This window comes from Pristis pectinata, chromosome 20 (assembly GCF_009764475.1).
Source record: "Pristis pectinata isolate sPriPec2 chromosome 20, sPriPec2.1.pri, whole genome shotgun sequence".
NCBI classification, from domain to species: Eukaryota; Metazoa; Chordata; class Chondrichthyes; order Rhinopristiformes; family Pristidae; genus Pristis; species Pristis pectinata.
Window position 1 is genome coordinate 12,567,186 of NC_067424.1, and position 16,988 is coordinate 12,584,173.

Below are 16,988 nucleotides of genomic sequence, written 5' to 3' on the forward strand. Positions count from 1 at the left end.
CTTCATCTGAGACCAAACTAGTGTTTTAGAAAGGCAACACAAGAGATGGTAGATGCTGGAGTCCACAGCACCAGGCAATCTGCTGGAGAAAATGAGTGGATCGAGCAACATCTGTGGGGGGGGAAAGAATTGACAAAATTGTCAACATTTCAGGTCAAAGATGCAGGGTTTCCACCCAAAACATTGACAATTCCTTTCCCCCCACAGGTGGTGCTCAACCCTTTGAGTTCCTCCAGCAGATTTTTTGTTCCTAGTATTTTAGAATGATCTCCTTGCTTGATCTGTATCAATAAAACACATATCCTGAATGCCTATTTACCTCCCTTGTTATGTTAAGGAACCTGTAAACATGCACTTCCCAATGTCCCTTCATTTCTCTACACCTTGTGTGACTATTTGTTTTCTATCTCCTTACCTTAAATTCATTACCTCATCAGAGTTTACTATATACAAATTGGGTTTCAAGTAGAAGTGTGATAAAGTCTAGACGTAATAAGAGTGACATTGATTAATTTGGTCAGGATATCAGGGCTGCCTCCTCCCTGTTCCTCAAATAAAACACATTGCTATGTCTTTCATTTTCACGCAAGAGAAAAGATATGGCTTCTGTTTAATATATCATCTGAAGGATGACACCCCTACCAGTGTAGCCTCTCTTAGAATGGAGCAGGAACGTCAAACTTGATTTAAGTGCTTTACAGCAGTTGTTGCAAAGCATCTTCTTTAGAGCATCTGATGTTGATGCAGAGATTCCTGAAACAATCTATTTTTCAATTGACTGAAACAGGAGAACAATTCATATGCATTTAATTTTATGTTTGCAAACAATAAAAGGGCAAATTAGACCCACACCCATTAGATTAGAAACAACTTTGAAGCCAGTCTCATAAATTTCAATCCTGCAGTTAAGCCTCATGAAGAGTCAATGAAAATGAAATTCCCATTGGATGATCACAATTTCATATTCTGCCCTACTTTCTTACCTCTTCTGACTAATTTTGCCCCCAGTATATCTGTCACCTCCAATACATTGCAACATTTCAAGGACACTACTTGTGTCCGACTGAAATGTAGCAAGTTGTATAATAAATTCACTTTCTAACATAGGCACAGGTACAATCACACTTGTAATGCAGTCCCAAGCCATTCCCCTAAAAGCCTCATAGGTTTGATGCAATGTGGCAGATTGTTACCAAATCCTCCTCAAACTGCCGACAATGAATGAAATGTCTTTGACAAGGCTGCTCTTTGCTCTACATGAGGGAACAGCAGGTTGTAATATCTCTCCTTGGCTTGGATCAGGACTGTCAGTGAGCATCTTATCTGGTAACATCACACTAGTTAGTAAAAGTCAGCTGTCAGTAACCCCTTCAGAACAAAGTGTTGGGAAAAGTTAAGCGTTAATTTGACATGAAATTTAAAAATTAGTCTTACATATATTTATTTTAAAGCACTGTCTGAGAGGCCCAATTCAATAACGTATCCAGTGGTATTGTTTGTAACTCTCCCTCACCAAATTGCTGTCAGTGTCTATGTCATAAGAATGGCATTGTAACCTTGCAGTGTGGTAAAACAGGCATCATTATTGAGGTGGATATAACTAATCTTTTTTCCCTGGATAAGACTCCACCCCAGTCAAAGAAAAAAATGAGCAAAAGACAATCTGCTGGAGGAACTCAGCAGGTTGAGCAGCATCTGTGAGGGGGAAGGAACTGTCGACATTTCGGGTTGAAACCCTGCATCAGAACTGAGTGTGGAGATGGAAGATAAGTCTATATAAGGAGGAGAGAGAGACGGGGAGACAGGGGTCAGTAGGTGATTGGTGGACTTACTGCCCCCTGTCTCACCTCTCCCTTTCTCCTCTTTATAACTATCTTCCCTTTCTACAATCAGTTCTTATGCAGGGTTTCGACCTGAAATGTCAACAATTCCCTTCCCCGCCCAACGGATGCTGCTCAACATGCTGAGTTCCTCCAACAGATTGTTTGTTGCTCCAGATTTCAGCATCTACAGTCTCCTGTGTCTTCAAAAAAAAATTCCGTTCTAATCTTGCTGACATATCTAGTTTTAACCTTTTCCCCACACTTGAAGTTGCTGACTCCATGAAGTGAGAAAAGACGAAAGAGTAGGTGAGATGGTTTTTCTTATTATTATTTTAAATCTCATCATTAGCCTTTCTCTGATTAAGGATGAGTTTAACAATATTGTGTTCAGTTCTGGTCACCTCATTATAGGAAGGGTGCAGAGGAGATTTACCAGGATGCTGCCTAGATTGGAGAGCATGTCTTACGAGGATAGGTTGAGCAAGCTAGGGGTTTTCCCTCTGGAGCGATGGAGAATGAGAGGTGACCTGATAGAGGTGTACAAGGTGATAAGAGGCATAGATCAAGTGGACAGCCAGAGACATCTTCCCAGGGCGGAAATGGATAACATGAGGGGGCATCATTTTAAGGTGATTGGAGGAAAGTACAGGGGGGGGATATCAGAAGTAAGTTTTTTTACACAGACAGTGGTGGGTGCGTGGAACGTGCTGCCAGGGGTGCTGGTTGAGTCAGATACATTAGGGGCATTTAAGAGACTCTTAGATAGGCACATGAATGATAGAAAAATGGAGGGGTATGTGGGAGGGAATGGTTAGATTGATCTTAGAGTAGGTTAAAAGACGGCACAACATCATGGACCGAAGGGCCTGTACTGTGCTGTAATGTTCTATGTCAAATATATACTTAGCCAATGCATATCTGCAGACTTAAGCCCCTCATTTGCTGAGCTGAGAGATGATTGACAGGGCATTCCTTTACAATATGCATCATAGTCTCTATCTCACTTCAGTTACAAAAAGAATTAGCAACAAGCTGCAAAAGTGAAGTGTTGGCCTGATCCAGATTCATTCAGTAGGATCTCCTCATGGCAAGGTATCTTGAACACACTCTGATATGTGGGGTTTTATTCCTTACTTCCATCAGTTCTTATGCTTTGTTCCAAAATATTTGGAGGCACATCCTGCTCCATGTGGGGTGCTGTTGAAGGAGGAGGGCAGGGAGCAGGTGGACTGAACAGCTTGTCTCCTTGAGGTAGATCCACTGGAGCATGAATGTGCTCGACCAGCCTGCAGGTCATTAGCTACCGACAGATGTTTGATGAAATGGTGCTTGCAAAGACAGGAAGCTAAAGAGGCAAGGTCTCTTATTTACACTTAACAAAATTCTTCATAATTTTAAATTCAGAAACACCAGCAGAGGATCCAGATTGCAGATAACTGCAAACAGAGGAGTGGACTAACATCTGGAGTGGGTTTGCACCCTTCATTTCCGAGTTAGAAGAAGTCCTGAAAAGACCCTCCTTTAATGTCTCCCCCACGACCTTCTCCCTTTGTCTCCAGCTGGTCACTAGCAAACCATACTGCTGGACCCTTTGTGTTTGCAGAAAATCCACTTATTGGAAAGAGATGAAAAGAACGATTCTTCTGCAATTCTTTTGATCCTTTATCACTGTCAGAATAAAGCCACTGAGTAATGAAAAAGGCCTTTAAAACTAGACAGTTTTACTTTGACTTGCAGTGTGAGGGAAGTAATTTCCAGTGTGCTCTGTAATTAAGTCTCGAGGCTGACATTCTGACCCCTGCTTACACAAGCATTTAAACTAAAATAACTGTAGGCTTGGGAATTAGTCCACATCCATTTTATGAGGGCAGTAGAACCAGGAAATGCTGGAAGCTGGTCCTCATACCCCCAGAGGCAGTTCTTCTCATGGAGAATCGTTGAATTGGAGCTTAGCCTTCCCAAGCTGAGGTGTGCTCTAAGGTGATTAAGTAAGTACCATGGGGGAAGAATGAGAATAAGTTGCTGGGTGGAGTGGAAAAGTTTTGTGGAAAAAACAAGTGACGTCTTTTACAAGGTAGCTGGAGTGTTATGCAGGCCAATCCGTACTAGAATAGGCCACATATTGAGGAGTTAACCTTCAGATGTTCTGCTCAAGGATGCAGACTGCACAGAAGCAGGAAGGCTTTGAGGAATCTCCCTGTGCATCCCACTGCTACTGCCACCTGACCCAGTAGCTGCCGTGTGGGGGATTGTCACTGAGTCCTTGCACAGAAGCATGTCACCTCCAGAGTGGAAATGACGTTCTCAAGACATTGGTGAGACTGCACCTGGAATATTGTGTGCAGTTATGGTCACCACACTAGAGGAAGGATGTGATTAAGCTGGAGACTGTGCAGAAAAAAATTACATTGCCGGGACTGAAGGGCTCGAGGTATGAGGAGAGACTGGACAGGCTGAGACTGTTTTCCCTGGGGCGAAGGAGGTTGAGGGGTGACTTTATAGAGGTTTATAAAATCATGAGGGGCATAGGGTGGATGGTCACAGTTTTTTTCCAGGGTAGGTGAATCTAAAACCAGAAGGTACAGGTTTAAGCTGAGAGGAAAAAGGATTAAAGAGAACCTGAGAGGCAAGTTTTTCACTCTGTGGGTGGTGGGTACATGGAATGAGCTGCCAGAGGAAGTGGTAGAGGTGGGTGTGATTACAATGTTTAAAAGACATTTGGACAAGTACATGGATAGGAAAGGCTTATAGGGATATGGGCCAAATGCACCAAATTGGACCAGCTCAGGGAGGCACCTTGGTTGGGATGGATGAGTTGGGCCGAAGGGCCTGTTTCCGTGCTGTTTAACTCTATGACTCGCCAGTAAACTCCTTGTCCATCCCTTAATGTAACCACAGCCACTAGCGATGGAGGGGCAACACGTGCAGCAAGAAAGCAGAGAGGATGGCGAGGTGGCAAGTGAAGATGAATAAGAGCACAATTCCACATCAGATATTGTCATCACGAGTGGGGAGCAAACAAAGTCAGAGGGATGCATGGAGCAGAGAGAGACTTAAACATCTGTGGGCTGCAGTCAGGAATTCAAACACAGTAGAGCTGGGAGAGGGACTCCTCCATACTCCTTGCCATTACGTGGACTTCTCCACGCTCTCTTTCATTTACACAGGCACGCGGGTGGGCATGACATCCTGCCGACCATCGATGTGCAAATTCACCTGAGCAGCCCAGGTGTTGGATGGTGGGTACATCAGCTCAGTGTCTGAGTTACTGGGCTAGCAGGCAGACAGCTAGACTCCTGATCAAATCTCACGATGGCTACTAAGGAATTTAAACTAAATATGTAAATCTAAAATTTAAAAAGGCTAGTCTTTGTGCCAGCAGCCATGATTGACATTAAAAACTCCTCTGGGAAGGAAATCTACCATTCTTACCCAGACTGACCTCCATGCGATTCTCACCCAGTAGTAGTGTTGACTTTTGACTGTTTCTTCTACTACATCAATGCACTCTGTACTAACCCAGTGTAACAGCACTGTGTGATGAATTGACCTGTACGATCGGTATGCAAGACAAGTTTTTCACTGTACCTCAGTACAAGTGAAAATAATAAACCAATATCAATTTAGGGAAAATTAGAAGTGGGTAATAAATGCTGTTATTGTCAGAGCCATCCATATCCCATCAGCAAATAAATTAACCTTTCTGCACCCTCATCCCATCTCCAGCAAGGCCCCATACCTACCAGACTGTGTTTGAATTCCTGACTGCAGCCCACAGATGTTTAAGTCTCTCTCTGCTCCACACATCCCTCTGACTTTGTTTGCTCCTCCCTCGTGGTGTCAATATCTGATGTGGAATTGTGCTCTTATTCATCTTCACCTGCCACCTCGCCATCCTCTCTGCTTTCTTGCTGCACGTGCTGCTCCTCCATCTCTGGTGGTTGCGGTTACATTAAAGGATGGACAAGGTCTCTCTTTGTACCTTCAAAGAGAGAAAACAATGGAGCTAGTTGGTCCAAGACTTTATTGAAGGAATGTACCAGCAAAGACTCCAAATAAGGTACTTCCTAGAAAAGTTGAATGGCGTTTGGATTGATGAGGAGGGTACATGTCAGCCAGGCAGATATCTCACAGCCTCTGCACTCTATTGGATTTAGAATCTTCTCATCAAGCTTTGCTAAGCATGAGGGTCCCTCTCTAGTCCTAGTTAACCTCAAGTTGCAGGAGGTTCTTCCCTAAAATGATGTGGAACACTGTGTCAGTTTAGAGTAACGGCATTCTTAAATTACAGGCTTGATGTGTCTTTCTGTGTGGGAGGGGAGGAGGGATAAGGGTGGGAGTAGGATTTGTGGAGCCTTCTGTGCCTTTCAGTTTGCAGTATTACAAATGTGTGGTATTTGTGACCTTGCACCTTATTGCACTGCACTTTCTCTGTAGCTGTGACACTTTACTCTGTACTGTTATTGCTTTTACCTGTACTACATCAATGCACTCTGTACTAACCCAATGTAACTGCACTGTGTAATGAATTGACCTGTACAATCGGTATGCAAGACAAGTTTTTCACTGTACCTCGGAACAAGTGACAATAATAAACCAATACCAATATTGGTTTTAGCATTGATTTATTATTGTCATATGCACCAAGATACAGTGAAAAGCTTTTGTTTTGCGTGCCATCCTGACAGACGATGCCTTACAAAATTACATCAAGGTAGTTAAGAAAAAAAGTGTCGCAGTATTTACCTTGACACATCTTTCAATGTCAAGATATTTATTCCTGCATTGCTCCATTGTGTGGGAGTGTCAAGGCCTCACACCTGGAGGTCAGCACATCAGTCATTTCTACCCATGAGCACCAAATGGCTGCCCCAGTGCTTGTGCAGCACAAGTGTTCCTGGCATGAATTTCGTGGAAAAGAATTTCCAAAAATCTGAGTGTTTTCTCTCTCTCTTTCCCTTGCTGCCACGCTCTGTCCTCCACAGCAGCCATAATTTGTGTCAATGCCTTTAAGAGCTGAGATCCTCCCCTGAACTGCCAGCAGCTGAATGAAATTCATGGCGTAGCAATTGAAGTTGTGGTCCAGGGAAGTGTTGGTTCCCTGGTGCTGTTGCACACTCACAGGGAACCAACTCAGGGAGTCTTTGCAGAAGATTCTGAATTAGTGGAGACACACTAAAATATTGATTTTTCTTTTAATACTCCAAAAATGATGCAAATGAGTAGTGTAGTCTCAACATTGAAAAGGCTGCAGCTGCTGGGAGTTTGAAATAAAAACACAAAATGCTGGAGACGGTTAACAGTTCAGAGTTAACCAGACTGACAAAGAGCCTTTGGCCTGAAAGGTTAACTCTGTTTCTCTTTCCACAGACGTTGCCTCATCTCCTACATGTTTCCAGCATTTTCTGTTTTTAATTAAAGTCAAAACCTATTGGCTATTCTCAGTGACCTGCTGGGTGATGCGATTGGATCATGTGTTTCGTGTTTTCATTCCCACCAGGCTGAAAGGAGAACTGACCATGACTTTTGAAGTACAACGTCTCACAAATAATTGTCATTAATTTTCACTTACGCCTCACGTTCGTCTTTGGGCTATTTATCCGAGCTACACACAATAAATATATGGCTCAAAAGTGTCAGATAATCAATATTCAGGACAGGACCGAGGCCAAAGCCTTTGGCCAAGTTTGTTTCTCCCTATTAAGAGAGATGAGAAGCAGGTGAGATGCACAGAGAACTCCATGGAGATATTTAATGCACTGCTTAGCCACATATACATTATCATATTCACCTCCACTGCAAACGCCATTGGTCAGGGGAGTGGAAAGTGCCCTACTGCCCTGTTTTCCTTTAGGTTGGGATCTATGCCACAAAGGGCACATTGTGACCTTGTAATGTTGCTCTTATTTTCAGTTAAGAGACTGCAATTTGAAATCATTTGTAATGTGCGAGTGTTTGCAATTATACACCAGTTGTATTGGGCAGAAACTCTTGTGAACTTGATAGCAGTAACTCTTATCTTTTGTGAAAGTCTTGGGGAAGTTTTTCCAGAGGTTTTGTACAAATACAAGATATATCAGACTTCAATTATATCTTTGGGAAAGGTAGTTACAAACCCGTATTTGTTCTGTTGTTTGTGTTTCCTCTGGACCTTCAGCCGTTTGGTCACTTTTGTGACCCTTGGCACAGTTTTTACACTGAGTCATAAGATTACAGCATGTTGGTGTTCACTGGAGCTTTGTGACCAGGCTGTCTTTTCAACTGAGTTATCCTGACTCCCAATCCCTCCTTTTCCTCACAGCTCTTCATTTATCATTCATGAGTTTTTCTGCCATATCTTTTATTCACAGCAAGTTGAGCAATAGATACTCTCTCACAACTCCTACTACTGGGCATTAAAATACCTTGAGATATCTCTCCAACCTGAATAGCATCAATATTTTCTACAGCATCCACATCCTGCTCTGACTGAAGCCATCATCACATTACAGACTTCACCCTCTTTGTTGATGGTCTCATTGCTAATACCAAAAGACACTGTACCGTAGAAACCTTCTATCTGCCGCTAACCAAATTCAGTAGTTTATCGCTTATCCGAAACCTGTATGTGCCGAGGCGGTTCTTATACTGGCTGCTCCTGTACACTGTACACTTCCTTGCCCTCGTCTGCCATCTAGACATGACATGGCAGTCTGTTTTGACATCCGGCAATGAGGGAGGTCCCCAGTGGAGGTCTCTACGTACCTGGGGTGGAAAGTGTTGCACAAAGCAGTGCCGTATAACAGATTCTCAAGTCGGTTTATAGACTCCCCAGCCGCCTGCCATTTCTGCTGCTGGGAGGAGTCGGTGTACCATGTATATATGGAATCTGAGAGGTTGCAGCCTCTATTTGAGTATCTGAAGGGGATGCTCCTCAAGGTTTGACTGCACTTCAGCCCCACACTCCTGATCTTCGGTCACCCGGGTCGGTCAGAGGATCTCCTGGTTGGTTTGTTCTTGGGCTTGACCAAGGTGGCTATTCACAGGTCCAGGCGGTGGGCAGTCGAGGGTTCTGCCCGAGCTGATTGCCTGCCCCTCTTCAGGGGTTACGTCTGTGCTCGTGTGTCCCTGGAGAAGGAGCACGCGATATCCACGGGTACAATTCGGGATTTCCAGGACCGGTGGGATAGAGATGATTGTGTGATAATTTGAAACTGTAAATAGTATGAGTTGTAGAATAGTGTAATATCGTAATGATATGATGCTGTAATCACTGAATAAACCTTCTCTGGAAAAGGAAAAAAAAATAAAGAATATCCAAAACCTGTTTATTTGTTCTAGTCACTAACTCGCTTGATATTAATATTTCTCCTCCCCTTGTATTCAAGTTCAACCAAATTCATGACTTTATCCTCTGACCACACTGAAGATGGTCTACCTTTCCATATCATATCACTGGACTTACTGACCTGTCCATTCACCCCAACACTCTCCTTACATTAAAATTGGATGTCTATGTCTCTCATGTTGATCTAAGCAAATGTCAGCTGGGAAAAACATGTTGCAATAAGCACACTGAAAAGAATCCTGTCTTACTGATTCCACATTAATCTCATTTCGTCTATCCATGATTGATTAAGTTGACCCATGAGAAGTCACACGCATTAAACAGCTGACCAGAGAAAATTAAGCTGGTGAGGGGCTTCCCTAATGGGACTCTGAGGTTTGAGTGGGGTGAAACCCAGAAAAACAATAGCCCCATTGAGTTCTCCACATGGGCTAGCTGCAGTGAGCACATATAGATAAGCTGGGAACCTTGCCTCTGCTCCTCTTGCCAATTACTAATCCTCCTCTCCTTGGAAACTGTTCTATCAAATCTCACTTGCTCAATGGCTTAGTGCTCACAGTGTCAGATGTACATGGGTTCACATTCCACTCCAGAGACGAAGACAAATGACTAGGCTGAGCCTCAAGTCCAATACTAGCAGAGACCTGCACTGCTATTGTACCATAGTTCTGTTTCCTCTTTCAGTTTTATATAAAAAAACACTAAGGCAATGTTTTAAGCAGAATTCTTTCTGTAGCTCAGGCATTATTTTTCTCTCCATCGCCATCACTAAAATACGTTACATGCTGTCCTCAGGTTACGAACAGGTTCCATTTTTACAGACGTTGATAAGTTGATTTTGTCTATGTCAGTAAATACGCAATCACTCAATATGGTCGCCATTCCTCCACAGTATTGTAATGAATGGCATCAATAACACATAAGACTGATAAGATAGAACAATTACTTGAAGTGGAGTGAAGAAACTAGTTCTGCTGTTTGTAGGAACAAACGTATGTACATACATTGGGCTTTTGTTTAATAATATTATGGAAGCTCTTTCATATGTAGAGGCATCTATAAGTCATGCGTTTGTAACCCAGGGATGAACTGTATTTGGTCATTGTTACTTTATTCTGTGTGCACATTTATGCCTTGCGTGGCTACTGTGTTTGCTGCATTATAAGAATGAGTAAAAATACATGTTTATTTTCTTATTTAAAGATAATAAATGAATACATTCTGCTTTAACATTCAAATTTCTGAAAATATCTTTCAATGAAAGCTGAATATTGCTGATGCTCGAAATAATCAGTAGGTCAGGCAGCATCTGTGGAGGAAGAAGCAGTTCATATTTGTGGTCGATGACTTTTATTAAAAATATTTTTAAACTTTCTTTCACTGAAAAATAAATGCTCACTTAAGAATATGAAGCAAAGGAGCTCTGTCAAACTATCTTTGTGAAGTTAGTGTGCTTTTAATTAATACATTTCAGTCTCTTTCAGTAGAAAAGTGGCAATGTTGCTGAAAACAAGAGATGAAAGCAACAGAGTTCTTCATCCTGAAGGGAGAGGGAAAGTACATGCACAGCATAATTACTTGACAGACGATTGAACGAGAGAGAGATAGAAAGAAAAGTGCAAACCAGGCCACCTTATACCACATATACAGTTTGCACAGCCCTGGTGCTTTATTCCCTTAGTCTGTTGGGCGGGGAGGAAGACCCTTAGAAATTTAGTTTGGAATTTCCCAAATACCTTCTCTTTTCCAATTAAGTGATCCTTACACCTTCCTGTGTGTTATTATAATTCAATTTCACACCCCTGACAAGCATTGTCAAGCTCCCACTGTCCATGACCAAAGGCAGCTGTTTGTTGACATGATCTATATCCTTATAGTGCCTGTTGCACAATGCCATGCACTCATCAACATTTCCCTTCTTCATGACAGAGTAGATGTATGACCAGTCAGTGACATCGGTAGACAGCCTGTTGATATCTGTCCAGTGCTGATGTTTGAGTAGCTATCTATACTAAACAGTGTTTGTTAATTAAAAAAAAGCTCCAAAATGGATCCCCCAAAATCAAAGTGTGAAGGGAAATAGCAACTCAAGGGTGAACAAATGCACTAAAGTAAATCCAGTTACCATTCCATTTTATTCCATTGTAATTCCCATTTTTTCTCTCATTTCCTGAGGAGGTAAGAAATAGTTCCATTGGAGTGGGTGGGAGGTTGTGCCCAGACAGTTAATCTTCATGTGTAAACCAGGATGAATTCTGCTAGTAAGCTATTGATGGCAAAAAGTTCGCTGTCAATGTCACTTAATCATGAGGCTTCCCAGATTCCCTCATACACACCCTCATACACACCCTCATACACACCCTCACACACACACACACACACACACACACACACACACACACACACACACACACACACACACACACACACACACACCTGCTTCCCTCTTCAGCTGTCCTATAATAAGCAGGAATAGTAAACACAGGTGGTTTATTTCCTTTAATAAAGAGAGAAAATGCTGGGAAACAAAAATCAGGCAGTCAGGCAGCACCTGTGGAAAGAGAAACAGCTGACCTTTCAGACCAAAGACTCTTCAGTAGGACAATGATGAAAGGTCAAAAAAACGAGCTGCTGGAGGAACTCAGCAGGTCAGGCAGCATCTGTGGAGGGAAATGGGCAGTCTAAGTTTTGGGTCGAGACTTCAAAGATCTTTAACCTGAAATATAAACTGCTTTTCTATCCACAGATGCTGCCTGACCTGCTGAGTTCTGCTGGCATTTTTCTGTTTTTATTTCAGATTTCCTGCAACTGCAGTATTTATTTAGACTTTAACATCTTCAAGTGAGCACTAGACTTCTCTGGAGTGTGTGAAGGCATTTCATTGGAAACCTGATTCAAATCACAAGTATATCATGCACACTGTCGAAGGGCATGAAACTTTGTATTTGACTTTATAAGCTGTACTTCATTACTTTTCCCAATTAAGATAAAGTTAAGATATCTTAATTAGTCACATGTACATCAAAACACACAGTGAAATGCATCTTTTGCGTAGAATGTTCTGGGGGCATCCCGCAAGTGTTGCCACACTTCCGGCGCCGACATAGCCTACCCACAACTTCCTAACCCATACGTCTTTGGAATGTGGGAAGAAACTGGAGCACCCAGAGGAAACCCATGCAGACACAGGGAGAACGTACAAGCTCCTGACAGACAGTGGCCGGATTTGAACCCGGGTCGCTGGCATTAACCGCTACACTACCATGCCTGATGGCTAGTTTAATCTTCAACCTTGGAAGGTGGCTCACAAAAGCAGTACTTATTGCCTGTTAGTTGCTGTAATGAATGGCTGCAGTCTGTGTGGCAAAGGAGCTCCCAGATTGCTATGAGTCAGAAGATCCAGAATTTTGACACAGTGGTGGTAAAGGAACAGTGTTGTATCTCCAGACTAGGAAGGTATGTGACTTGGATATGGCCTTAGAAGCTGGTGTGTTCTTATACCCATTATCCTCAGCAATGAAGGTCTCTTGCAAGGGTGGTGCTATTAAAAAAGCCTTTGAGAGTTGCTGCTGAACCTCCTGTAGATGGAACACCCATCCACCACAAAGCAGTAGAGGCAGTGACTCTGTGGCCTGCACAATTATGAAGTTGAGATATTCAGCAACAAGTGGTTCACTGTTTGCTGCATGTGTTGTGGCAGATCAGAGACTGCATATGATAGACTTGAGTAAGTTGAAGGGCATCATTGATTTGTCTGCCTTGCTGTGTACAGGATTAAGATAATGACACAATCCAGAGGCTTTTTGTCAGAATGAAATCAGTTGTGAAATCTTTTTCCCATCAGAAAGCCAATATTAAACGTCTAAAACAAGCCGAACATGTTATTCTCAATACTTGGTGTGGACACTGAATATGTAGGATGGATCTATAGCTTCCTGAAATCTTTGGCCTTCTTACTTAAACATAAGATTATTCATTCTTGTTAAAAAAAATCATGAAGCACAATGTAAACAGCAATTATATTTTCACCACCAATTTTGCTTTTTCTGTTTACATAAACTGCTGGTCAGTCCCAATTCTCCACACATGTACCATGTATATTTATTAGTCCATATTGACATTATTCTTGTCAATGTCCGGATATTTTGCGATAGCACAGAAGTCCCCCATCATTATTCCCAGGATAGCTTCTACTCTTTTCAAATATCTTTCCAATGTAAATTCCTGGATATCCTTTGGTTAATGTCAGCAAAATTGAAGTGGTTTACTTCAGCTCTTGGCATCATCACATAACACCAATTTCGGCTAAGCTTCCACTCCGCTTGTAGCTACACAATTCAGCTATGCACTGCTTTGGTAGATTAAGATATGTGTTTGATTCATGTCCTGTTTTTCACCAATCCAGACCAGCTCTGCTGGCTGTCAATGTCCCTCCAGTTTCTTTCAAGTTTATTTTAACTCTCTTCTTCAAACCCCTCATGCCTTCACTCCAGCCCCTTCTCTGGCCCATACATTCTACTCCTCAGTCTGTATGGCTGTTGATTTTTTGTTCCATTGGTGGAGGCCAATCTTTTCCAACTTATTCTGCCATTTTGTGCCCGACCTTGGAACATTTCTGAAAGAGCAATGATCAGACTATGCCTTTTTAATCACTATAGATCTATAAATTAATCAATGGGTTTTAAGTCAGTCCTTTTGCGTGTGACTCTATTTCAATCAGTTTGAGTAGAAAGGATGAGATTGGACCATTTAGTTCTCTCAAGAATGCCCCATTTTCAATTGCTTGATCTTTATTTTAACTCTCTCTTCGTGCTTTGCTTCCATCAGCTTTCATGGTGCTATCTAACCAAAATCTTCACTTTGGAATTTTCAGTTGACATTTGGCTTCTTTAGATTTTTGGGAAAGAGGACTCCAGATTTCCACTAATATGTCTGAATAAACATTTGCAAGCATCAACCTTAAATAACCTAAATTTAAATGTTGTAACTCTTTGTTTGGACTTGTCTAAGGAGAGTAAATAGTCTGTATCTATCGATCCTATCAACCCCTTTTAATCATTGAACATGTATCAGTCAGACCATCTTCTACATACAAGTGGTGGTGGTAATGAAGAGAAGCCTTCATACTGTATCAGTTAGCACTTATTATGTACAATTCATGTAAAGATTAATCATAACAGGGTGTAGATTGCATTGATACCTGGTGAAATTGTGACCACTGTGTAATTGAGCCAAACATGTTCTATTCACAAGAGCAGGCCTGACATTTCCCCAGCGCCAGATGTGCAGCTAATGAGGTCACTCTTCACGCAGCACCCACTTCCTCCCATACCAACACCAACTGGTGCTCAGGAGAGTGAAACCTACACCCTTTGTTAACCAGTCTCAGTGGTACTAAATGCACAATGTGCTATTTTGCTGTTTCCATCATTATTTAAAGTGACCTTCTTATGATATCAGAAGACTTGACAGGGTGGGCTCACAAGCGACTGCAGACTGCTCAGACACCTTTCAATGTCCAGAAATTGTGCTAAATATAACAGAGTGCTTCCTCCAGCGTTTAGTTGCTGAGCTACTCCAAGTAGTAGGTTCCTTAGTCATCACATCACTGGCAGCACTGTGTTAGCAAACTTTTCAGGCAGGAAATGAGAGAAAAAGCAGAAATACCAGCAGCTGCCACACCAGGAACACTTATCTCTGCAAAATCTAGCATGTCATTTGCCAAAGATGAGGATGCATTTGAATAGAGCTTAATGTGTTCTGAATAGCCTACAACAGCAAAACCAAAATAAGGTAATAGACAAATGTGACTATTTTCAATTTTTGTCTGAACTTTAATATCCTAATGCCTTTCACTACCTTACATCCCTTTCTCAAGGGCCAAATGTTACATTGAAGTAGCCCCTCTGCAGCTCTCTTTCACTTGCACTCCATGCAGATGTCCTTGATGAGCTACGAGGAGCTCCTACCTTGGCTGTCTTCATTCTGCTATCCAGGGCAATTTGAAGGAGCAGCCTGGAATAAATGGGTATGGGGTACAGGTGAATGTGCTGCCTATGTCTAGTAAGGTCATGAAATTACTTCCAGCGTTGATCCGTATTTCAGGACTTCTCACTCCCGGCCACCTGCTGCCAGGGTCTTCCAATGGTGGCCTTAGTCTGTCTCCTGCTCTCCCACTCACCACCCCTGGCACAAGGGACCTCTCTCCTGGCCTCTATTTCCTCCACCATAACTACAGTATCATGTTGAGTGAATAGAGGGGCTCTCTGCCACTTTCCCACAGTCTCTCTGCCATCCTCGTTATTTCTTTTATTTATTTTTGTAATTTATAGTAACTTTTATGTCTTGGCACTGTACTGCTGCCACAGAACAACACATTTCACGTCATATAAGTCAGTGATAATAAATCTGATTCTGATTCATCCATGGCTGCCGTATTATGTTGTTGACTTAAAGGGCTGACCCCCTTGTACTGTTAACCTGGAGTAAATTGCCTGTGGCTACACTAAGTTGAATCTGGCCCTGCTATAAATGCTACTTTGTCCAGTTTCCTGATTTTTTTCTTTTACAGGAGACCTAATCCTGTGTTAGCACACAATGCAAAGATGGTCTTGTGTATCAAAAAAGGGTGGCATCCATTTCTGGGCTATCATTCCTGGAACATAGAGCCAAAACTTTCAGGAGTGGTATTAGGGAATGCTTCTACCTTGATATTTAGCCAACTGTTGATATGCTTGAAGGGTTATGAAGAAATGATAGGTATTTGGGGTTAGGTCAATGCAGCAGTGATATAGTCAAATGGCACGTTGGCCTTTATTGAGAGAGGATTTGAATATAAGAGTAGAGACATCTTGTTGGATGTATATAGGGCTGTGGTGAGACTGTACCTGGAATATTGTGCACAGGACAGGTACCCTGGAGGGATATCTAAGGAAGGATACACTTCCCATTGGGGAATTCAGTGAAGGTTCATCCAATTGATGGTATGCTGGGTCTGCCCTATAAGGAAGAGATTAAATTGACTGGCCTATACTTTCCAGAATTTAGAGAAATGACTGGTGGTCTCATTGAAATGTATAAATTTTTTATAAAGCTTTACAGAGTTGATGCAGGTGTGATGTTTCCCCTGGCTGGGGTGTCGAGAACCAGGGCTTACAATCTCAGAATAAGGGTCTTGCAATTCAGGACAAAGATTTGAGAAGAGATTTCTTTACCCAAAGGAATTCTCCTTTGGAATTCTCTGCCCAAAAGGCTAGTGGGCAGATCAGTTGCTGAATATAATCAAGACTGAGTTTGATAGTTGCTGAAAGAGTCAAAGGACATGGGATCAGTGTGGGAAAGTGGCAGTGAGGTAAAATATCAGGCACAATATTATTGAATGGTAGAATAGGCACAAGGGGCTGAATGGCCTACTTCTGTTTTAGTTCATTTAGTTAATTGTCATATACACTCGGGTGCAATGAAATTCTGTTCTTGTGTGAAGTTCACAGTGTGCATGGTAATAATAAATATAGTGACAAGTAAAGTAGTGCAAATTGAAGGACTGCAAAAAGAAATGCTAAAGTGACAGAACAGAAGAGGTAGAATTAAGGGTTCAAGAATGTGGCAGCACCAATGGGAAGGGATCTGAAAGATTTGATTGGTTCCGAAGTCTGACAGCAGTGAGGAAGAAGCTGTTCTTCAGTCTGGGCATCCAGGCTTTTAAGCCCCTGTATCTTCTCCTGGAAGGTAGAAGAGAGAGGAGGGAATGGCCTGAGTGGCAGACACCCTTAACAATACAGTTAGCCTTCCTTATGCAGCGCACTGTGAAGATGGACTGGATGGAAGGATGTGACAAG

The 16,988-nt window shown here is 42.2% G+C and overlaps 1 long non-coding RNA gene across 2 annotated transcripts in view; it reads right to left on the minus strand.

Moving 5' to 3' along the window:
• Nucleotides 1–16,988, minus strand: part of LOC127580843 (uncharacterized) — a 241,613-nt gene that overhangs the window by 156,363 nt on the left and 68,262 nt on the right. The window contains exon 1 of one of the 2 annotated variants that reach the window (XR_007957886.1): nt 5,567–5,714. The exons of the other annotated variant lie outside the window; for it this stretch is intronic. This is a non-coding gene — a long non-coding RNA (uncharacterized LOC127580843). Of the gene's footprint in view, nt 1–5,566; nt 5,715–16,988 lie in introns of those variants that run through there. 2 annotated transcript variants of the gene reach the window in all.